At 33.7% G+C, this 24,823-nt stretch overlaps 1 protein-coding gene across 1 annotated transcript in view; it reads right to left on the bottom strand.

Annotated features, from left to right (window-relative positions):
- The window catches only part of LOC142228366 (potassium channel subfamily K member 1-like), an 81,211-nt gene extending 66,987 nt beyond the window's left edge, over nt 1–14,224 (bottom strand). The window contains exon 1 of the mRNA XM_075298776.1: nt 13,993–14,224. The gene's annotated coding sequence lies outside the window, so the exon portion shown is untranslated. The remainder of the gene's footprint in view (nt 1–13,992) is intronic.
- Nucleotides 14,225–24,823: the final 10,599 nt, after the last annotated feature.

Below are 24,823 nucleotides of genomic sequence, written 5' to 3'. Positions count from 1 at the left end.
AAAATTCATAAAATGGTTGAATTAGTATGACTTAAATTTATAGTTTCCTAATTGAAAAAACACATCTTAGATCGAATATAAAATGAAGCGTTTTCACTTTTACAAAGAATGACTTCTAGGGTTAATAATCGAGAAATAATGAAATGTTTTTTCTTGGTTAACATATATATCGGCTTGTTCGTCATTAGCGCTTCCTCACTTGATTTGGCTAATGAAAAAACGTAAAACAACGGCCAGAGCTTACTAAAGACTATGGAAATGTGTATTAGCCAACACTGAATCATATGTTTAGTCAGGCTTGTGAGATTTCTATCTGGCATTTTCTTTTCAATAGCTTAATAATAACAATTTCTTAATCTCCATGTCCAATAAGTTCGTATTAGAATTGTAATGATAAGTAAAACAATTAAATTTTTAATAGTAATTATTGCTATGTTTCCCACAAATATGACCTAGTCCAATATACATAGGAATATATGAAGCCATTTACAAAAAAAAATATATATATAGAGGTCGTCTTGATGGTATAACATTCGCATTCAGCTTTACGTTCGTACACACATGTGTATCCCTAGATTATCCACACTTACTGAAGTGAAGAGCAAATAGCTCTCTCCCACAAAGATACAAATATCGTAACATCCACACAAGCATACATATATACAAGATAATCGTTTGACACCAGTTTGTTTAAAGGCAAACGTGTCGCTCACTTATGGAATATTAAATTTCGGCATTACAAAGTGTTTCATATCCCGGAGCAATGATATTCATAATTCTAATAGTGAAATATTAGCCAAGTTTTACACAAATACCTACATCAATTTTTATTCCATTTTATTTTGCCAAATATGGTACATGTGTAAAATGAAATTGCCTACACGCAAAAAAATAATTCTTTCCTCCCAAACGAAATTTTAGACAAACAAAGTTCGTTTCTCATTTGCTTTTCGCTGTAAGGAAGTGTATTTGGAAAAAAGTACATACTTTTTGTGATAAACGTTTATTCTTTTCCAGGATGTAAAAACAATTTCATAAAGACAAACTCAAAAAAAAAAAACAAGTAAGAAAAGTCTAAAGTCGGGCGGAGCCGACTATATTATACCCTGCACTAGAGGCGTGCGTGGGACTGAAATTTCACTCACACTCACGCACATTCACGAAGCAAAATGTTTATTCACGCACGCTCACTCACGATACATGTTGTAGCCAATCCCACTCACGCACATTCACGAAATGAAACCCAGTACTCACGCACGAACTACTTTTAAGGACTCACGTTCACGCACGATTCAAGATAATTCTCGTGATTCACGACAAATTCACGAGCCTCACGACATTTTCCAAACGGAAATCAGCAAAGGTAACAAACTTCAAAAATAGAATATAGTTCGAGAGCTAAATTAATTTCATTTAACATACGAGTATGAATTAAATCTTTATTTTTTCGTGAGCGTGACTACGCAGAAATTTTTTTCACGCACATTCACGAACCGATTTTATTTCTCACGCACGCTCACGCACGACATATTTATTTTAGTCCCATTCACGCACATTCACGAGACTTGCTTTTGATTTTGTTCACGACTCACGTGATTCACGCTTGTCACGAGAATTTCATGTCACGCGCACACCTCTACCCTGCATCACTTTGTAGATCAAAATTTTCGATACCATATCACAGCCGTCAAATGTGTTGGGTGCTTTATATAAAGGGTTGTCCCAAATACATACATTTAAATATCACTCGATTTGGACAAAATTTGATAGACTTTTACAAAATCTATAGACTCAAAATTTAAGTTGGCTAACGCAACACAATTTAATGGAACACAATTTTAGTAAAAAAATATGGGAAACATTTAAATCTGAAGCAATTTTAAGGAAACTTCGCAAAAGTTTATTTATGATTTATCGCTCTATATATATGTATTAGAAGTTTAGGAAAATTAGAGTCAGTTTTACAACTTTTCGACTAAGCAGTGGCGATTTTACAAGGAAAATGTTGGTATTTTGACCATTTTTGTCGAAATCAGAAAAACATATATATGGGAGCTATATCTAAATCTGAACCGATTTCAACCAAATTTGGCACGCATAGCTACAATGCTAATTCTACTCCCTGTGTAAAATTTCAACTAAATCGGAGCAAAAAATTGGCCTCTGTGGTCATATGAGTGTAAATCGGGCGAAAGTTATATATGGAAGCTATATATAAATCTGAACCGATTTCAATCAAATTTGGCACGCATAGCTACAATGCCATATCTACTCCCTGTGCAAAATTTCAACCAAATTGGGCAAAAACTCTGGCTTCTGGGGCCATATAAGTCCATATCGGGCGAAAAATATATATGGAAGCTATATCTAAATCTGAACCGATTTCAATCAAATTTGGCACACATGACTATACTACCAATTGTACTCCTTGTGCAAAATTTCTAATCGGGATAAAACTCTGGCTTCTGGGTCCATATAAGTGCATATCGGGCGAATGATATATATGGGAGCTATATCTAAATCTGAATCGATTTCAACCAAATTTGACACACTTGACTATGCTACTAATTGTACTCCTAGTGCAAAATTTCAACCAAATTCGGCCAAAAATCTGGCTTCTGGGGCCATATAAGTCCATATCGGGCGAAATATATATATGGGAGCTATATCTAAATCTACAATACTAAATCTACTCCCTGTGCAAAATGTCAACCAAATTGGGCCAAAACTCTGGCTTTTAGGACCATATTAGTCCATATCGGGCGAAAGATATATATGGGAGCTATATCTAAATCTGAACCGATTTCAATAAAATTTTGCACACTTGACTATGCTACTAATTGTACTCCTAGTGCAAAATTTCAACCAAATTCGGCCAAAAATCTGGCTTCTGGGGCCATATAAGTCCATATCGGGCGAAATATATATATGGGAGCTATATCTAAATCTGAACCGATTTCTTCCAAAATCAATAGGGATCTATTCTGAGCCAAAACACATACTTGTGCCAAATTTGAAGTCGATTGGACTAAAACTGCGACCTAGACTTTGATTACAAAAATGTGTTCACGGACAGACAGACGTGGTTATATCGACAAAGACACCATGTGTCGTCTCCTTCGAGTGTTGCAAACATATGCACTAACTTATAATACCCTGTTCCACAGTGTGGAGCAGGGTATAAAAAACATTGTTTTCTTGCTAACCGAATAAAGAAAGTTTATTTAACAGAAACAAACATTTAGTTTGGCACCGTGGAGCAGTGGTTGCTACGTTCGACATGCATGCCAAGGGTCGTGGGTTCGATCCCTGCTTCGACCAAAGTTTTTTGTTTGTTTTTTTTTACATATATTCCAGATATGTTCGGAAGATTCCGAAAAAATGTTAAACATTACTTTGTAGTATATTAAATTTTGAACTGTAAAATGTGTCTTATTAAAGACCTAAAGTCAGAAAAGAATAGTGTTTGATATAAACGAAATGGACTGTGTTGTTGTTTCAAAACTAACTTTTTTTATTGAAAAAATAAAAATTTTGTAACAAAGGAATTTTTTTTGGCGATAAAAGTTTAAAATTTTCAAAGCAATTCAAAAAACCCTGACAAAAGAAAAACGTTTTCGGTACACGTTTTCCAAACTTTTTTTTCTTTGCGTGTAGTTATATAGGAGGTACGAGAAGAACTCTTCTAAGAGAAGTATACATTTCGATATAATTTAATAAATACATTGAAAAAATATTATCTTATTGTGAAATATTTTGTAAACTAAATCTCAGGACAACAAATTTATTATGTAAAGGACAAAGTCTCTAAAATGTTGAAATAATACAAATTTATAAACTTTTTAATTGCATTTCTTCTTAAAGTTTAGGATACTCGTCTTGGAAGTTTATATCTTTTCGATTGACTTTTCCTTAATGGTAGGTTAGGTTAGGTGGCAGCCCGATGTATCAGGCTCACTTAGACTATTCAGTCCATTGTGATGCCACATTGGTGAACTTCTCTCTTGTCACTGAGTGCTGCCCGATTCCATGTTAAGCTCAATGACAAGGGACCTCCTTTTTATAGCCGAGTCCGAACGGCGTTCCACATTGCAGTGAAACCACTTAGAGAAGCTTTGAAACCCTCAGAAATGTCACCAGCATTACTGAGGTGGGATAATCCACCGCTGAAAAACTTTTTGGTGTTCGGTCGAAGCAGGAATCGAACCCACGACCTTGTGTATGCAAGGCGGGCATGCTAACCATTGCCCCCCGGTGGCTCCCTCCTTAATGTTGAGATTGACTTTTCTAGAATTCTGAGAAAATAATTTTGGTTAATCAAAATGACATTTTCTATCTTAGAATTAAACAAGGTAAGTTTCAAAAGTAAGTTTAGATTTGTTTTGAGGATCTTATATCCTATTGTAGATTTATCTGTTACTTTGAAATGTCTGATATGATTTGTATATTTTATATACTCTTTAATATACTATAAAGTAGTATCTCAAAAAGAAAATGGAAAATCGATAAATGATATATTTATAAGTCCTAGATTTAAGATTGACTTTTTTGTCAAATATATTTGTTTTTGGCTCAAAACAAGTAAAACAAGTTGTCCTCAGTTCTATGGAACTTTCTTCTACGTAATTTCGAATCACTTAACTATAATCACAAATAGTGTCGCAAACTGCACTCAAAAAAAAGTGAACTCTCTATTTCTCTAAAGCCAATTTAACTTTATTTTAGTTCATAAAATTATTATCTATGGAGAAAGTTTCCTTTAATTTTTGCGTACGTTAGTTAAATGAACTAAAAAACGCGAAAAAATTATACACAAATGAAGTAAAAAGTTTTACTAAATTCGTACTTCTCACAAAATAGTTCATTATTTCTTTAAATTTGTAAATTTTATTACAAATGTGCCCATCGTGAACTTCGTATGTCACTAAAGACATTCTTGCAATTTTGAACTCCATTTTTTTTCTTTCAAACAACAAAGTGAAAAAAAAAATAATTATGTCTAATAAATTTTCTTGAATTTTTCGAAAAATATTTACTTATTTTTGTGATATCGGCGCGATGTCAGCGTTTGTAATACTGTTTAGTTAAAATTTTCTAAAAATATTAAAAAAATTCTGAAAATAACTAAATGTTTCCTTCCTGGTAGGTTCACTGTTTTTTCAGTGTGTGACTTTTGCGACATACGTTTACGACGGTGCAATACCTACACAGTCTCACACAAGTTTACATACGGTTAAAAAATTTATATATTCTTTAAATAATAAAATTTAAAAAAATGTACATATATATCCTTTAGTTTTAGTAAATTAATTTGAAAAACAAAGAATTTGTTAATTTTCAAGAAGATTTTTTTGGTGGGGGTTATAAACAACAACAAGAAACAGGTTTAGTTAAGAGGTAAAAAACTCAGGAGTATGGACTTGTGTGAGACTGTGTATGTCGCAAAAGTGGTAAAGCTAATGTAAAAAACCTAATTTTGAGTTAAAGAAATTGTTAATATTTTTTTTTTATTTAATTTAGTTAGGCTTCCCGATAAAAGGGTTGCAAAAATGATTTATAAAGTGTTTATACAAAACTCTACTAGTTTTACATCTGTCATTCGCAACTTCAAACAATTCTTGGTTTGTGTGGTCCATAATGTCCACCAAAGCCTTAGTCATCAGCGAATGACTAGCTAACCCTTTCAATACCGCAATAAACTTAATGTTCAAAACATTAATTTTTCTTCTGTTTTTACTTGTACTAACAGCATGTAGAGCAAAAATTGTAATTTTTAGGACCTACCTCAATTACTTCAAGAGCAATATGAGTTTGTTCTGAAAATTTGATTCTTCAATTGTGACCGAATGGTCATAAGCAAATAAACGTGAGAAAAAATATGAAAAAGAACCCGAAATAATATCAACTATAGTTTTTGTATGCATGTTCATTTATTAGAGATATACAGTAGAAAAATGGTCTTAAAATTTCGTATTTTTCGTTTATTGTTAAAGAAGTTTATAAAAAAATATTTTAGTGATAAATAAGCAATAAATATTTTCCATATTGGTGGAAAATATTTATAGCTTATTTAGAGTAAAGCCTCTACTTTAATATAACGTCGAGAAATAAATCGAAACTAAGTGGGGAAATAGAGTTTGTTGTCGTTTTCGAAAGTCCTCCTAAGTGGACGTCGGTAGTCAAAGGATTAATTAGTATGTAATTTGGTTCTAATAAGCCAAAACGTGATTTGATAGAATTCTCTTTAAACAATAATTCACTAATGCAACACTTAAGTAGTTTTCCTTCCAAATGGAAGAAATTCATAATTCTTTTCCAAGCATCCAAAAAGAATAATCTTGAATACTGCCCAAAATCTGATTCATAGAGTACTTTCCATAAGTGACCAAAGATTCCATCAGAAGAACAAGAAGAAACTACAAAGTATACTGGAAGAGAACAATTTCCCGAGGAAACTTAGTAGGGATTTAATAGCTGACTTTAAGCCACGTACAGAGAAACTGTACAATGACAAGCAGCAAAAATCGTACAGATCATTACTGTATATACCGGGAATATCGGAAAGGATATCAAAATCCAACATTTTTGACAGGAACAAATACAACTTAGCGCATAAGTCAAATAACACCTTGAAAAAACTGTTTACCAACACCAAAGACAAAATCCAAAAGGAAGAAACACCGAACGTTATTTATGAAATTCCATGTGAAGGAAATTCTTCGGAAAAATGTGAAATGGTCTACATCGGAACCACAAAAAATAAATTAAAAACGAGAATATCAGGCCACAAATCAGATATAAAAAATCGTAATAATCAAAAATTACAAAAAACAGCACTAGCAACCCACTGTGCAAAAACAAGGCATCAACCAAACTTCAATAATGTACGCATATTGCAACAAGAAAGCAATAACAACAAAAGGTACACATTAGAAATGCTGCACATCAATAATGTACCAACAAATCGACGAATAAATTACAAAACGGACACTGACAGCATAGCACACATATACAGGCACATGATATGCAAAAACGATGACCAACTGACGAGGAATAATCCGAACAACAACATTAGACAACCAGTGCAATAGATAAAGTAGACGAGAGCAGTGATGCTCCATTAGAATAATAATTGTTTTGTGATCATTGTCTCATATGTAAGTTAAAGATAGTTGTTGCTTGCTAATGTTATGTTCGCCTGGTAGATTGTAGTTTAAAATTAAGAAGTTTATTATATTGTATGTATTTATAAAATGCTAATTGTTACTAAACTAATTAATAATAATAATATTATAGATCAAATAACCCCTCTGAAGAAGCAATTCAGTGAAAATTGCGAAATATCAGGAATAATGGATTAAAAATAAAAAATAAAGGAAACGAAGATCTTAAGCTTGAAAAACTATTGACTTTTATTAAAAAGAAAAAGATCGAATAAAACACCAAGAAACAGAAAAAAATAATTATTTTTAATAAATTTTCTTCAATTTGACAAAAAGTATTAACTTATTTGTAACATGTTGCAATTAGAAAACTATTTTAGTTAAAATTTTCTAAAATAAACCTACATTTTCTTCAACGGTGGGTTCACTTTTTTTTGGGTGTTCTATGCTAAGCTGATGTGGTATTTGTTATTTTATTGCCATGAAATCATTGTGCTTTTGTTAATATTTTTTCAGTGCAGAAAAGTTTTGGTTTCAATTCAAGGAAACGGTGGCCATCACTTTCCGGTCGAAGTACAACGTTCTCCGGTGTCGTCCTCCGTTTTTACTGAACTGAAGAAAATATTGTAGTGAGGCCAAAGATTTCATGTCCTTAAAATACGAATGCGAATTTTGCTTAGCATAGAAGACTAAGGTCAACGTGGCTTTAATAATTCAGAAAAATTCTTCAAAATTATTCGTCTTTAACTTTTGTATAAAACATGAAGGAAAATGCTGCAAAAGCAAATAACTTAAAATTTGTTTCCTAGAATCAAGTGCGCTAAACTGAAATTTAAAATAGAACTGTGTGTTAAATGTATCCTTACTTCAATACTTCGCTCCTTAGGCTCGGAATAATATCAAAATCATTAGTATAAAGACAAAATCTTTTGAACGGGACATGCTTGTTTTTAGTGTGTTTCTTCGCCGCTCTGAACCGATCAAAATCAATAGGGATTTTGGAAATATTTCTGTTGGAGTAAGGCCCTATGACAAATTTGAGTACGAACGTGCTTTGGATTCCAAAATAAACAGACAGACGGACTAAATCCACTCAGAATTTAATCCTAAGACAATAGGTTAATTCTAAGACGATGGGTCTTAGACTGTCTGGCCTTATTGGCGTTACATATAAGTACCCAAACGTATTATATCCTGTACCAGAGTAGTGGTGAAGGGTATAACAAAAGGACATTTGTTATTATTCTACTTATCTTTAGTTTTTTTATTAACCGAAATTAATCTACATAACCAATTAATTTTGGACTTCATTCAATTAAATAATTGATTGATTTTACGACAAAGTCAATCATTTTTTAATTGGATAGATTGATTTCGGAATTAATTAACCTTTTTTAGCCATAATTATTTTTTGCTTGTTAATAAAATTTTTCCTCTTGAAGAAAAAATTGCAGCTAGAATTTGTAAAAATATCCCTAATACCAGCGAATTTCCCTACTTAAAGTTGTTAACAACTAGTAAATGAATATGGGACCATACATGCAAATTTGGTAAAAAATACAAATTAAATACATTTATATCAGTTCTTCTACATAGAATTGCGCTATCATGTTTTTTTTTGTAAATTAAATTTAAATTATCCTAACAATCATTTTATCTCGAAGCATTAAAAGTCACCACTTGCACTGTACAGTTCAAGGGAGTAACAATTCCCAGCAAAAAAAGAGCTTCCAAAAAAGTAGTTTGGATCCCCAATTTGTGAGCCGGCAGTAGTTCAAACTTGGATCATCTCCAATGAATTTTACTTGGGCTTGTCATATGAACTACTGAATTTTTGAATCCTTTGCATTGTTTTAGAAGTTGTGCCTTGGAAATTCATTTGGATGAAGGAATTTAATTTCACTTTCTATTTACATCAGGATTTTTTGCTACACTTTTATTTTCATATTATCTAATTTTTACAAATTGAAAAACTTCTTCGCTTCCAACGGGGGTTGAACCTGGGTCTGTTGGCACCGTAGCAGAACGCCTTAGCACACTCAGCCACAAACGCCATTGAACATGATGCGTCAAAACGTCTATTCAAATGTTTGTGATATGATCGTAATATGACACCACGGCATCACATTCTAACTACTTCCAGAGATGTTATTTTTTATTATGAATGAAAACATACGCTGGTTCAAATCTCACTAGCGGCAATTTTTTTATCAAATATTTTTCTACAAAATTATTTTTTTATGATATACTTCGTTTTTATTTTGATTTTCTTCGGCATATATTTTTGGATAAATTAATTAAAAATTAATAAAAAATTAAAAATTAATAAAAAATTAAAAATTAATAAAAAATTAAAAATTTTCATAATTTGCAAAACCTTCTCAAAAGAACTTCCATGTATGTGAAAAAGTCGAACGACCCAGGTTCAAATTCCAGCGGGGATGAATTTTTAAATATTTTTTATAAACCGACCCCCAGATTTAACTTGCGAAGCCTCTTAGAGAAGCAAATTTCATCCGATCCGGTTGAAATTTGGTACGTGGTGTTAGTATATGGTCTCTAACAACTATGCAAACATTTGTCGATATCGGTCCATAATTATATATAAACCGATCCCCAGATTTGACCTCCGGAGCCTCTTGGAGAAGCAAAATTCATCCGATCCGGTTGAAATTTCGAACGTGGAGCTAGTATATGGTCTGTAACAACCATGCAAAAATTGTTATATATCGGTCCATAATTGTATATAGCCCTATATAAATCGATCCGCAGATTTGACCTCTGGAGCCTCTTGGAGGAGCAAACTTCATCCGATTCGGTTGAAATTTGGTACATTGCGCTAGTATATGACCACTAACAACCATGCCAAAATTGGCCCATATCGGTCTATAGTTATATATAGCCGATCCCTAATCACACAAAAATTGGTCCATATATGTTAGGTTCATAATCTTGGTTGACACTCGGGCCAAAAATAATCTACCACAATTTTATTTCTATAGAAAATTTTGTAAAAATTTTATTTCTATAGAAAATTTTGTAAAAATTTTATTTCTATAGAAAATTTTATTTGTATAGAAAATTTTGTCAATTATTACAATTTAGAATACGATGTTAGGAAGTTTAAGATACCTTGCCATCTGCATGTGTTGCCGCAAGCAGGGCCAATTTTGCCGATTTATCGGCATTTTGACGATTTTTTACTCAAAAAATAGCAAATGCCAGTTTTCCGATTTTTGCCTTGAAAATGACGATAAAAGCTCCTTTCAAAAATTTTTACAGGAAGTCGTTCGTTTATACAGAAAAAAAGAGATGGAAAGAGATTACATTTGACAGTTGTCAGATAGAAAAATTGCAACTTAATAAATAAAGATATTACGATATTCGGCAAACATATACATATATGGGAGCTATATCTAAATCTGAACCGATTTCGATAAAATTTTGTGTACTTTACGCAATACGACCCCATTTGTTGAAATCGGGTGATACATACACTAATAGAAAAAATTACGTTCAAAAATCGTGAACGGACGGTAACAAAATGAAAGGGAAACGTTCACGAAAACTCAAAACGAAATGTTCACTGTTTCGTCAACGGGCGTTCACGATTTCATGAATAATTTTCTTTTTTCTTTTAGCGCGTGCGGTGCAGGTAATCCATGTTCGAATTACGGAAGAGGATTTTTTATTTTTTTTTTTATAAATTCGTAACCATTACGTTTTCAGATTTAAAACGCTGGTTGTTGTTTTGACAACGCATGGTATAATTTAATAGTTGTCAGATTGACACCATGTGTTCTCCGTTTGACACAACATGTGCGTTGATTCACTTTCTATGATATATATGGGAGCAATATCTAAATTTGATCCGATTTTTTTCAAATTCAATAGCGCTCGTCCTTATGCCTTTAACATCAAATTTCAGCGTTAGGGAGTAGTTAGTGTCAGAAAAAACGTGTTCACGTTAGGCGATGTTCACGTTACCGCGAGTGACTGTATTTAAAATGCCGATTTTTCGACGATCTTCAAAATGCAAGTTCCGATTATGACGATTTAAAAAAAAAAAAGTGACGATTTTTCTTGAATTTTTATTGACAGCCTTGACCCCAAGTAATTCGATTGTGGATGACAGTCTTTAGTAGAAGTTTCTACGCACTCCATGGTGGCCTGGTCGAACTTACGGCCGTATATACTTGTTTTTTTTATTATTTTTTACTTTTTTTGTTGATTTTCCATTCTTTTTTGCATAATTTATTGGTCCAAAACTTTAATTTTCACTTAAAACGGTCTAATTCCGAACTTTCTAAAAGGACTGCATCGGAAGTGGAAAAATATAGGGGATCCCAGGATGCGCTTTAAAAGAAATGTTTGTGGAACAACTTCCAATTTTTTTTGCTGGGAAGACTTACTCACTATAGACAAATTTGTTGCATCGTTTTAGGCTGTCCATTCGTAAAAAGTATGGCATTTGATAAAAATTGGCACAAAAGAACGAGTGACCTTTGCTTCTAAAGTGGCACAACGCATATACATATTTGTTGCAAGCATATATTTTATTGCATAGTAAAACTTCTCGCGGAAGCGATATACGTTCTCTTTACGATCGCTAAATACTCTTAAAAAAAGAGTAAATGGCTGTATTTATCATGCCCAAAAAATTATTTCTCTGCGTGTATGTATTTAAACACCCTCAAAAAATCGCTTCTCTAACATATGTTCCAAACATATTTTGCAGGAAGCACATATATAATTGGATATTGCCGAAACATTATTATGTTTGTTTTATGTGAACATATTATATGTTTGGAAGCATTTTGAGCCCAAAAATATTATATGCTTGGAAGAATTTTCTTCCCAAGAAGATTGTGCTCATTCCCTCACATAATTTTCACTTCCACGAAATTTTTAGTTCTTGGCACCTTTTTCTGTAATACAAATAATGTTGAAGAAATTATTCAATTTTATAATTTTTTAAATTTTACCTTTCGCCTGGACGGAGAATCGAACCGGGAACCATGCAATTTGTAAGCCAACACATTACCACTGGGCTACGTAGCTGTTATAGTCACCAATAGACAATTATCGTTATAAGTTACATTTATATAGCATAGTTTGCAGCGCCCATGAGCCCATGCAAACATAACATTATTTAACAGAAACATACATTTGTTGGCCACGTGGAGCAGTGGTTAGCATATGTTCCGCTTTTCTTTTAACGAAAAAGAACACATGTCCACACATACATAAAATGCTGCTCTCAAGACGAAAACACATGCTGTTTTTTTCAAATTTCTATTCTCTTGGTTCCGAATGTCTATTCTCTTTACTCATTCTAATATTCAAATTAAATAATATTTAGACTTAAGCATATCAAATTTTTGGCCTTATCGTAAAACAGTTTTCCGAAACAACATACAAGCGGTTTCACAGAAATTGCTCTCTTTTCATTCTCTCGCTGTGTTATGTTGATATCTTTCGTCAAACCTCCCGGCAGTGCTGCCGCTACTACTTCAATAGAAGTATTTTGCTTTATTTTCACAAAATTTACTTCGTCACTCCTTCTTCCAAAAATCTGCTTCACTTTTTGTCCTGCTTCAAATTTTTAAATTTTTCCCCATATTACCTAATTGTTTTTCCTATTCCTTTAATTACGATGAACATAGCGGTTTTAATCATTGAATTATTAACCGATGTGGACCAATTTTTGCATAGTTGTTAGAGACCATATACTTACACCATGTACCAAATTTCATCTGGATCGGATGAAATTTGCTTCTCTTAGAGTCCCCGCAAGCCAAATTTGGGAGTCCGTTTATATGGGGGCTATACGTAAAAGTGGAACGATATGGCCCATTTGCAATACCATCCGACCTACATCAATAACAACTACTTGTGCCAAGTTTCAAGTCGATAGCTTCTTTCGTTCGGAAGTTAGCGTGATTTCAACAGACGGACGGACGGACACTCTGATCGACTCAGAATTTCACCACGACCCAGAATATATATACCTTATGGGGTCTTAGAGCAATATTTCGATGTGTTACAAACGGAATGACAAAGTTAATATACCCCCATCCTATGGTGGAGGGTATAATAAAATGAATTCTATTGTTTTGTTTTCAAAAATGTATGCTACTTCAATTTTATTTAATCTACTCCACTTCTTTCCAAAATCTACTTCACTCAATTTTTCACTAGCGGCAGCACTGCCTCCCGGTTTCCATCTCTATTTCTTTCTCTATACTCTCTCTCTCTCTGTCGTTTACTCCAAATTTGTAAATTTATATATGTTTACATTCACACATATTATTTTTATAAAACATTCATGCCCCAAACATAATATATTCTAACATATTAACATATGTGTCCCAAACATTTAGTGTTAATTTAGGAACATTACATGTTTGCACTTAAATATATTGTGTTTAAAAATTGTGCCCGAAACACATTTTGTTTATATCGGAACATATGAAAAACATATTTTTCTAACAGTAAAAATGCTTTTATTAATCTGAATGTTAATCAATTATAAGAATAATACGAAATCAGTTAAAGGTAAATGAATGTAAATGTTCTTCAGATCTGATTTTCAACGACTTTCAAATCCAACATAGGCCATTCACAGCACATTGTTGGTTCGTTAGTATAAAAATACAATTAATTTTGAAGTGCTAGTATTTTTTAGCAAATAAATTGATGTTGAACAAATATCTCTTTGTTTACTCTATACAAGTGTGGGACGGAAAATGTTGCCGTCCTTGAAGGTGTTCTTTGCTTTTGCACTAGAAAACCACAAGATATCCCTCGATAATAATCACTCACTTACTTGAAACTTTTTCTGCTATCAAAAATCCTCAGGAGAATTTGTATTCCGTGTCGTTGATGATGCGGCTTCTGCTACTACTACTACCACTGTTGTTGTCCCTAAAAGTATATTCTTCACAATAAATGGCGCGTTTAATGAAACACCGCACCAAAAGACATTTGAGGACGGTTGTTATTTTTATAGATATATTTTTCTTCGTTCATTTGTTTGTAAAGATTTTGGAACTTTCGTTTCTTCGTTTTTTTTTTGTGTGTTTGGTCTTATTTTCAATGCTCTCACACTTGTGCCGAATCACTCATTGCTCAGTCAGCAGTTTGGAAAGTACTTTGCTCTTCTTAACCTTATTCCTCTTCCTGCTGTTTCCTTTGTAGATGTGATGAAATTAATTTAGAATTAAAAGATATTACTTTTGTGAGCTTAAATCACTTAATAATAATCGCCTTAAATATGCTTTAGAACGGCTTTAATGTATTAGGTATGTTGTTGTTGTTACTGTTGTTTGTTGTTATTTGTATTTTTTCTATTTATAATTAAACGCATCACAGGATGTTTTCACTTTCAGCCATTGTTGTCAAACGTTAACAATGTAGGAATGTCAGCTAGTGTGTGTGTGTGTGAGAGGATGTGATGTGTGCGAGAATCTCAAACACAACAAAAGACTACCCCGAGAGTGAGAGTTTATTTACGTTAGTGCTGTGGAGAATACCCTTCACAACGGCAACAGAAAAGTTAATTACAAAAGCACTCCTACTTCGTCCCCTACGAGGTGTGCTGTGTATGTACGAACACCAAACACATCTGTTTAACTTGAATGCGGAGTAAGAGCGTACACGAGTGTGTATGTGGGAGTGTTTTTCATGCGTTACTTAAATTTTTAAGCCAACTTTTGACGCATTTATATTGAAATTTATTTATTATATGAATTTCACAACTCCCCAAAAATAAATCTGCCACAAACACATATAAATGATCAAGTTTAATATTTTTTGTTTGTTTGCTATTTGATGACGTTTTTAGTAGCTATTCCCGGGTGCATGTGTATATTTGGTTTATTTGCTGTCGTTTACAATCGTTTTGTCGTTTACTACCACTCGGTTATTCGTCGATGTGTTGTGTTCTCGTGTAACAGCTCGAAAAGACTGAAAGTGTTTTATGGCAAAATCAAGTGTTAAAGCGTCAGTGGCAGGACAACATTTCATTGTTCATTGGTTGGTTTGCTTGGCTGATTTCTGGTTCCTCTCGTTCGTTGTCTTTGTGGTTCTTCGCATTCAGTTTTTCCCAAAATGCTCACTAGAGTTTCGGGGTCTGCAGGTCGGTGTGCATTCGCACACCACTTACACTATCAAGTAATGCTTTGGAATTCAGCGAATAAGTGCTAGTGTTGTTGACGTCTATTATACAGTAGCTGACATTGATAAGGACATTATTTAAAATATATATGTATTTATTAATTATTATATATGAAGACCATATTTCAGTAGTAAATCGATTTCATACACAGAAAAAAATATATCACCAACCGATTAAAATTAAGTTGTAATTGTATGAATTAAACTTTTAATAGATATTGGCGATTGCTACTATCCTATTTGTGATTGAAGAAAAAGAATAATTGGATCAATTTATTTCGTTATTGAAGGCAAAAACTATTTTTTCTATGTAATGAAACCATCCACGTTTTGAGATCAAAAGTATTTTTTATTTATATTTATTTTAAATAGCATGAATATCTAGAAATATGCGCATTGTTTCGCATTTCTTCATTAAAATCAAAACACTGTGTACAAAAAAAACTTGTGATAAAAAATTGTTTTAATACTTTTAAGTCGAAAAATACAGAGACAAAAAATTGTCTCGGTCGGTAAATTGGTCCACGATCTTATATTAGCACACAGCGAGATAGTTGTGCATTTCAAAAGATCGAGTAAGTGATATCATGCACAAAATATTCATTAGCGTAGCTAGACAATTTTCCTAGGGGGAGCTATAGCCCCCTAGCAAAAAATTAATAGACTGAAGTTATAGGTTGAATTAATATTTTATTTTATAAAAATGAATAAAATATCAGACTTCAACATAACTAGACATTTAATTTATAAAAAAGCAACTATAAGCTCCACACTTTTTCCCAGCAAAAAAATTTGGGTGTTGTTCTTAATCCATTCCCTGCCATTGTACTCGCTTGAGTACAACAAATTGGAGCATTTAATCTCGTAGAACTTTGTTTATAAATGAAATTTGGCAACGTTTACTATTACTATTACTAAATATATAAATGAATTTAATTTTTTTATTTCAAATGATCTTGGCGCGTAATGAGTTAAGACACAACTTTAAAAGCACTTCCAAAAATGTCCTCACAAAGAAGTTAATTATAATTATTATTAAAATTTTAACTACGCAGGAAGTTATTTTAATTCAATATTTTATAATTCGTTTTTTCGTATTTTTAATAGGTATCTTTTTTAAAAAAGAGTAAGAGTTTATAAAATGGTACACATTTTTCAAATTTTGCCGCAAAAATGCTAAATCCATTCTAGAAAATTTTAATATTTTAATAATTAAAATATTGAACATATTCGATGTCAAATAAAAAAAAATTATTCGGGAAAATATCAAAAAAAAAAATTAATTCACTTTATAATAAAGAAACTAACTTACAATTTAGAAGACAATGTTAAGAAATAAAATTATATATTGCCATCGGCAATATATAAGGCCTCCCCAGAGGCCTTCCTACGCTTATGAAAATATCGGAAATGAGAATGCTGTAGGTGCGATGGGTGATGCATTTACTCACTACGGACATTAAATCAACCTCGAAACCATTCAGAAAATTAATTGGAACCCTGCTCAAGCCCAAATCCAAGGATTTTTTTTGGATCGTTTCATGACAGTTAGAGTGATCAAAAAACCGTTTTTTTGAAAGTCGGATTTTCTCGGTTCTAAAAACACTGGACCATTTTTTATAACCGGTGGGCGGTGTTTTAAAAAATAAATAACCGGCTCAACCGGTCCAACCGGTTTTTCCGAAAGGTAGCAAAAACGCTCAATTTATTATTAATGAAGGAAAAAATACTCCAATATTTTAATGTAAAAATTAAATTCCTTGGCTGTAATTGCGGTAACAATACCACATTAAAATGTTGAATTTTGTATTTTTTGGTTTCATATGCGTTTTGTTAATATTTCTTAAACGTTATATTAAAGACCACGTTGAGGAGGCTTGACAACTAAAAATTTTATTGAATATACTGCATTTGGCTTTCGAAGAATCATTTTGTTGTTCTTCAAAATACAAAATATTCATTCACAAGCAGAGCTCATTTTCTATAGGAAAATAACCCAAATTAAGTGTAATAATAACGAAAGTAATGTCATAGCTTTTTTGACAAAATATACGCTCCTAATTGAACAACACGAATTGTTTCTACATTGAATTATCTCTCTTTCTTCAGAAAACTAACGTATTTTATTTGACAGCTTGGACGAATACTATGTTGGAAGTGTTCAGAAGAGAGTTGGAAGTGCGCAGAAAACACATTGGGGAACTTTTCATTTCATTATTATTTCAGTTTACATTAAAAATAAAAAAGCGTAAACCGGGTTTTATATTATTAAAAACACCGGTTCTACCGGTCCGCCGGTATCGGCGCAAAACGAAAAACCGGTCCACCGGTTTTGGTCACTCTAAAGACAATCTACGCAACGTGGAGTCACTGCTACACACCAAAGAACAAAGAACCACTGTTAGGGAGCCACCGTGGTGCAATGGTTAGCATGTCCGCCTTGCATACACAAGGTCGTGGGTTCGATTCCTGCTTCGACCGAACACCAAAAAGTTTTTCACCGGTGGATTATCCCACCTCAGTAGTGCTGGGTTTCAAAGCTTCTCTAAGTGGTTTCACTACAATGTGGAACACCGTTCGGACTCGGCTATAAAAAGGATGTCCCTTGTCATTGAGCTTAATATGGAATCGGCCAGCACCCAGTGATAAGAGAGAAGTTCACCAATGTGGTATCACAATAGACTGAATAGTCTAAGTGAGCCTGATACATCGGGCTGCCACCTAACCTAACCTAACCTAAGAACCACTGTTCCACTACACCAAGTGAAGGAAGATAATGATGGTCCAAGTAGCCATGTGAAGGCAATTGTCTTCTGGGTTTCACAATGTGTGACCTTGGTGAAGGTTAAAATGACTATGACTATGACTCTTAAACCCCATGACTACACAACCGCCCACTCATCCCACCTCTGTGCTGCGCCATATGCGGTATTCGCCTGAAAGGATTCTGATAAAAAAAAGTCAATCGTGTGCACTACTCTCAGTCGAATTAGAAGACCATCGGCGCCTTCATATGTAGATTTTCTGATATAGACTCATATAAACTGATATACCTTCATTTTAGCTTATTAATTCTCATCCGATGAAGTCCTTTTGACAAGTCTTATAAAATACGCTATTTAACCGTTTAAAATTTAATTAAATAATTAAATTTTCAATTTCAACGGATAATTAAATATCACAAAAAGAAATGAATAAAAAAGTTTAAAAAAACATTAAAAATAAAATTAACAAGTATATACGGCCGTAAGTTCGGCCAGGCCGAAGCTTATGTACCCTCCACCATGGATTGCGTAGAAACTTCTACTAAAGACTGTCATCCACAATCGAATTACTTGGGTTGCGGTAACACTTGCCGATGGCAAGGTATCTTAAAACTTCCTAACACCGTCTTCTAAATTACAAGGTAGTCCATACGTAGTATATATTAAACTAAAAAAGGCCGATTAAATACATATATAATTAAGTTTAAAGTTTCTATAGAAGTAAAATTTAGAAAAAATTATCTATAGAAATAAAATATGGAAAAAATTCCTATAGAAATAAAATTTTGACAAAATTTTCTATAGAAATAAAATTTTGACAATGTTTTCCAAAAACTAAAATTTTGGTAGATTATTTTTGGCTCGAGTGGCAACCATGAATATGAACCGATATGAACCAATTTTTGTGTGATTGGGGATCGGCTATATATAACTATAGACCGTTATGGACCAATTTTGGCATGGATATTAGCGGCCTTATACTAACACCACGTTGCAAATTTCAACCGGATCGGATGAATTTTGCTCCTCCAAGAGACTCCGGAGATCAAATCTGGGGATCGGTTTATATGGGGGCTATATATAATTATGGACCGATGTGGACCAATTTTTGCATGGTTGTTAGAGACCATATACTAACACCATGTACCAAATTTCAGTCGGATCGGATGAAATTTGGTTCTCTTAGAGGCTCCATAAGCCAAATCGGGGGATCGGTTTATATGGGGGCTATATGTAATTATGGACCGATATGGACCAATTTTTGCATGGTTGTTAGAGACCATATACCAACACCATGTACCAAATTTCAGCCGGATCGGATGAAATTTGCTTCTCGAGCAATCGCAAGCCAAATTTGGGGGTCCGTTTATATGGGGGCTATACGCAAAAGTGGACCGATATGGCCCATTTGCAATATCATCCGATCTACATCAATAACAACTACTTATGCCAAGTTTCAAGTCGATAGCTTGTTTCGTTCGGAAGTTAGCGTGATTTCAACAGACGGACGGACGGACGGACGGACATGCTCAGATCGACTCAGAATTTCACCACTACCCAGAATATATATACTTTATGGGGTCTTAGAGCAATATTTCGATGTGTTACAAACGGAATGACAAAGTTAGTACACCCTCATCCTGTGGTGGAGGGTATAAAAATTTACCCCACAAGGATGTCAACCTATGCCAGTTGACTTTTTTACTTCCGTGGAAGACCTTTGGAGAAGATTTTGGAATTACGACAAATTTAAATTTTTTGTTGAGTTATATTTCATGTTAGCCTGATATCGAAACAGGCAATTGACGTCCAAATGCATTATATCTAATTATACAATTATTTTTCGAGCTTTATGGACAGATATATATTAAGGAACATGGTTAATAGAGCCATTGAAAAGAAAACGCCAGATACAAATCTATACACGCCTGGACTGTACATGTTTCGGTTCGGGCGAATGAACCTTTCCACAGCCTTTCGCCCGAACCGAAACATGTACAGTCCAGGCGTGTATAGATTTGTATCTGGCGTTTTCTTTTCAATGGCTCTATTAACCATGTTCCTTAATCTATATCTGTCCATAAAGCTCGAAAAATAATTGTATAATTAGATTTTTTGTTGAGTTTAAATGGAAAAATTATATTTATACAAAAAATAACAAAATAAAAACGATCTATAACTTAAAAAATATTTTTTTTTTTGAAACACATTTGATAAAAATTCTCCGCTGGTGAGATTTCAACCTGCTTTCTTTATTTTTTATTTATAATAATTAAGAACATCCCGAGAAGTAGTTGGCATTTTATGCCTTGTTGTCATATTAAGATCATATCACAAATATTTCAAATATTTCATGAGTGTGCTAAGCCATTCTGTTATGGTGCCAACATACCCAGGTTCAACTCCCGTTAGAAGTTATTCAATTTTTAAAAATTAGAAAATAAGAAAATAAAAGTGCAATAAAAAGAATTGATAAAAATAAAAAAGATAATAAATGAAAAAATTTTGTTTTTTAGTTTCTTAAATTTCTTTATTCAAATTAACTTCCAAGGCACAAGTTCTGAAGCAAAGGATCCAAAAATAGAGTACCTCCGTTCTATGATAAGCCCATGTAAAATTCATTGGAGATGATCCAAGTTTGCACTACATCCGGGTCACAAATTGGGGATCCAAACTACTTTTTTGGACACTCTTTTTTTTTTGCTGGGACGTATTAATACACTAAAAAAATTATCCACATGGAAGGAAATTGTGTGTTAATTTAAAAAAAATCAAACTAAACTATATTACAATCGCCGACATCACAAAAATAATTTCCATGAACAAAAACTGAGCTAAATTTAGAGCCTGAGGGTTCACTTGTTTTTAGTGCATATAAAAGGACATTATGCATGTCACTCTCACTGTCCTTTGAAGGAAATCATAAAAAAGAAACACTACACTCATACATCCATGTAGCATATGCTGGTAACGATGATCTATCCGAGCAACACTCGGATGTGACACTCTTCCTTAACACCCTTGGGATACAGAAGCGGCGATGTGACGAATACAAAATCAGCAACAAGACCTTTGCGAAGTCGTTGCTACTGCTGTTGCTGCTGTCGCTGAAGTAGAGAAGTGCACCTACTACTGATAGCTTTATAAAAAACAATAACAATTTCATCAAATATAATAGCTGCGATGGCAACACCACATATAAATATGACGTTTCATTTTGTTCACCAACTAACCCAGACTCTTCATATATATGTATATACGAGTATAAGTATTCATTCGTACAAAATCAGCTAACCTCCCCACACATCTTGTCACTCAATTGGCAACACATACTAATATCAGTAAATGTAGTAAACACGAGACGCAATCGTATTCGTTGTGATTGTGTGCATCAAAGTTCGTCTATTAATGTGTGTAAGTGTATAGTGTGAAGTGAGTGGCCTATTCATTCTTAATATAAATTCGTGTATGTATGAGTCTTCCTGAACATGTGTCTACAAATGGAGAAGAGGGTATATTATTCCAGTATATGAGTTCTTTTAGTTTAATTCATAATTATATACTCATATATATATGAGATATTAATGGTTGCGAACATTGGGTCGTAAAGATTTGAATTGGTTGTGAGCGCATCCCAAAGAAAATCATTTAACCCATATGGTATGGATGAGAAGAACAGGATATGATTTGCATGATGTGATTTGAGTTCGTCTGCTTGGCAGTACACTGAAAAAAATATTTACGTTATATTAAAGATTACGCAACCTAAATTTACAAAATATTAAGGACAAATTTCTTTAAAATAATGAAATTTTAATCAAAATAATAATTGCTTCAAAATTGTTTTTATTAAATTTAGGACACAAATTTTGTAAATTTGCGCCCCTCCGTTAAAGTCGCATGTTTTTGAACTAAAGCTAATTTTCCTTAAAGTAAAGAAACAAATTTTTGATTTAAAGAAATTGCCCTTAAATTAAACTTTAGATATAAGATAAAAACGCTTAAAATATTGGCTAAGACTTATTTTGAGGATTTAGCGTCTTTGGTTTAAATTTTTTTTTGGAATTAAGAAAACATTTCTTATTTTGAAGTGTCCGTTATAATTTGGATTTTTAAACTGGCATTTGTTTGTACGTGAGTACCTTTATTAATAAACCGCGAAAAGACAATGAAAATTTGATAAATGAGACCTGTATCCTAATTTTAATTTTATTGGTCCTAGATTTAAAGTCAGATAGCTTGCTAAAAAATTTCTTTATTTTAAAGAAGCCGCATCTTTGGCTCGGAATCAATACCAAAATCCTTAAAGGAAGGTCAAAATCTTTGGATCCAAGTAAACTCTGTTTTGAGTGTAGGTTACAATTCCAGCTTCGACCGACCACCAAAAAGATGTTTCAGCGTTAGTTTAACACTGGTGACATTTGACCTTCCAGTAAAGATTATGGCATAAAGATAAACCAAAGATGCAAAATCCTCAAAATAAGTCTTAGCCTATATTTGAAGTTTTTTAACTTAAATAGTTTTCTTTACTTTGAGGAAAGTTTCCTTAGTTCAAAGACATACGACTTTAACGGAGGGACACAAATGACCATATTTTTAAAGCAATAATTATAAATTTTTTTTATTAAAATTTCATTATTTTAAAGAAATTTGCATAATCATTCATATTAGGATGTGTGTGAAGATAAATACGCATTTAAAACCCTAGACACAAACCAATTGTAATAGATTAGGGTAAAAACATTTTGGGATTTTTTCGAAAAACTGATTTTTTGGAAAAACTACTGGGAATTTAAAATTAAAATTTCGCAGGAACAATGCCAGGGGAACACCCTACATAACGGTTTATTTATTTTGGAAATACATTAACCACCGCAAGAGATATGTGGTGGGACATTTGGCAATGGGAGGGGAATCATATCTCTGGAACGGGATATCCTGCCAGGACTACTTATGCGGCAGTGTATAGTCCTATGAAATACCTATCGAACAAGGTATAGCATATATCAAGATTTGATTTTTAAGACACCAAATACGCTCTTTTAATTTCTGTATTTATTATCCTAAATTTCTGGAGGGGATCAGTGGCCATATCTCAGGAACGAAGCTACCCTCTGACCTAAAATTTATGACAAATTAATGTGCTTGTAACACCCTTCAATCAGAGGGTAAACATTTGTTGAAGCGATATTTCAGAACTCCAAAATTGTTCCTCCAATATTGGTTATTTTACCTATGAATTTTCGGAGGGGAGGAATGCGTCCAGGAGGAGTGGGGTACATCCTGCCGACATAGCTCCCACACAAATCCATACTCCTAAAGACGCCTTTTCGAACAAAAGAAACAGCGAATCAAGAATTGATTTTGGGATTGCTCCAGCTCCTCATCAATATGACCCTTTTTCAGACCAAAAAATACAAAACTGAATAGAAGCAAAGCAGAAAAATTTCGCACCAGATGCTTGGCCAGGAGCAGTGCTAATATCGATGGAACGGGATCTCCTTCCGACATGGCATAAAAACCATTATAAAGCTCCAAGAAACACCTATACGGATTGATGTCACTTTATTCCAGAATTGATTTTTGTATACCCAGATACGCCTGTTCAAATGTGGCCCATTTCATAGCAGATTCTGGCCGGGAGCAGTGGCCATATCTTTGGAACGAATTATCCTGCCGACAAGGGATGACCACTGTTGTATAGTCCTAGGAACCTACTTTCCGGAATGGTGTCACTTTATTCCAGAATTGATTTCGGTATACCCAGATACGCCTGTTCAAAAGTGGCCAATTTCATAGCAGATTCTGGCCGGGAGCAGTGGCCATATCTTTGGAACGAATTATCCTGCCGACACGAGATGACCAATTTTGTACAGTGCTAGGAAGCTACTTTCCGGAATGGTGTAACTTTATTCCAGAATTGATTTTGGTATACCCAGATACGCCTGTTCAAATGTGGCCCATTTCATAGCAGATTCTGGCCGGGAGCAGTGGCCATATCTTTGGAACGAATTATCCTGCCGACACGAGATGACCACTGTTGTACAGTGCTAGGAAGCTACTTTCCGGAATGGTGTCACTTTATTGCAGAATTGATTTCGGTATACCCAAATACGCCTTTTCAAAAGTGGTCAATTTCATAGCAGAATCTGGCCGGGAGCAGTGGCCATATCTTTCGAATGAAATATCCTGCCGACACGAGATGACCACTGTTGTACAGTGCTAGGAAGCTACTTTCCGGAATGGTGTCACTTTATTGCAGAATTGATTTCGGTATACCCAGATACGCCTGTTCAAATGTGGCCCATTTCATAGCAGATTCTGGCCGGGAGCAGTGGCCATATCTTTGGAACGAATTATCGTGCCGACATCAAATAACCACTGTTGTATAGTCCTAGGAAGCTACTTTCCGGCATGGTGTCACTTTATCCCAGAATTGATTTCGGTATACCCAGATACGCCTGTTCAAATGTGGCCCATTTCATAGCAGATTCTGGCCGGGAGCAGTGGTCATATCTTTGGAACGAATTATCGTGCCGACATCAAATAACCACTGTTGTATAGTACTAGGAAGCTGCTTTCCGGAATGGTGTCAATTTGTTCCAGAATTGATTTTGGTATACCCAAATACGCCTGGTCAAATTTGGAATCAATTGTAATAGATTAGGGTAAGAAAAAAAAATTTTTTTGTGTTTGCAAAAAAGTGGCTTTAAAGAA

This window comes from Haematobia irritans, chromosome 3, assembly GCF_050003625.1.
Source record: "Haematobia irritans isolate KBUSLIRL chromosome 3, ASM5000362v1, whole genome shotgun sequence".
Taxonomy (NCBI): domain Eukaryota; kingdom Metazoa; phylum Arthropoda; class Insecta; order Diptera; family Muscidae; genus Haematobia; species Haematobia irritans.
Note: the sequence above shows the minus strand (reverse complement) of the source record. Positions and strands in the feature narration are given on the sequence as shown.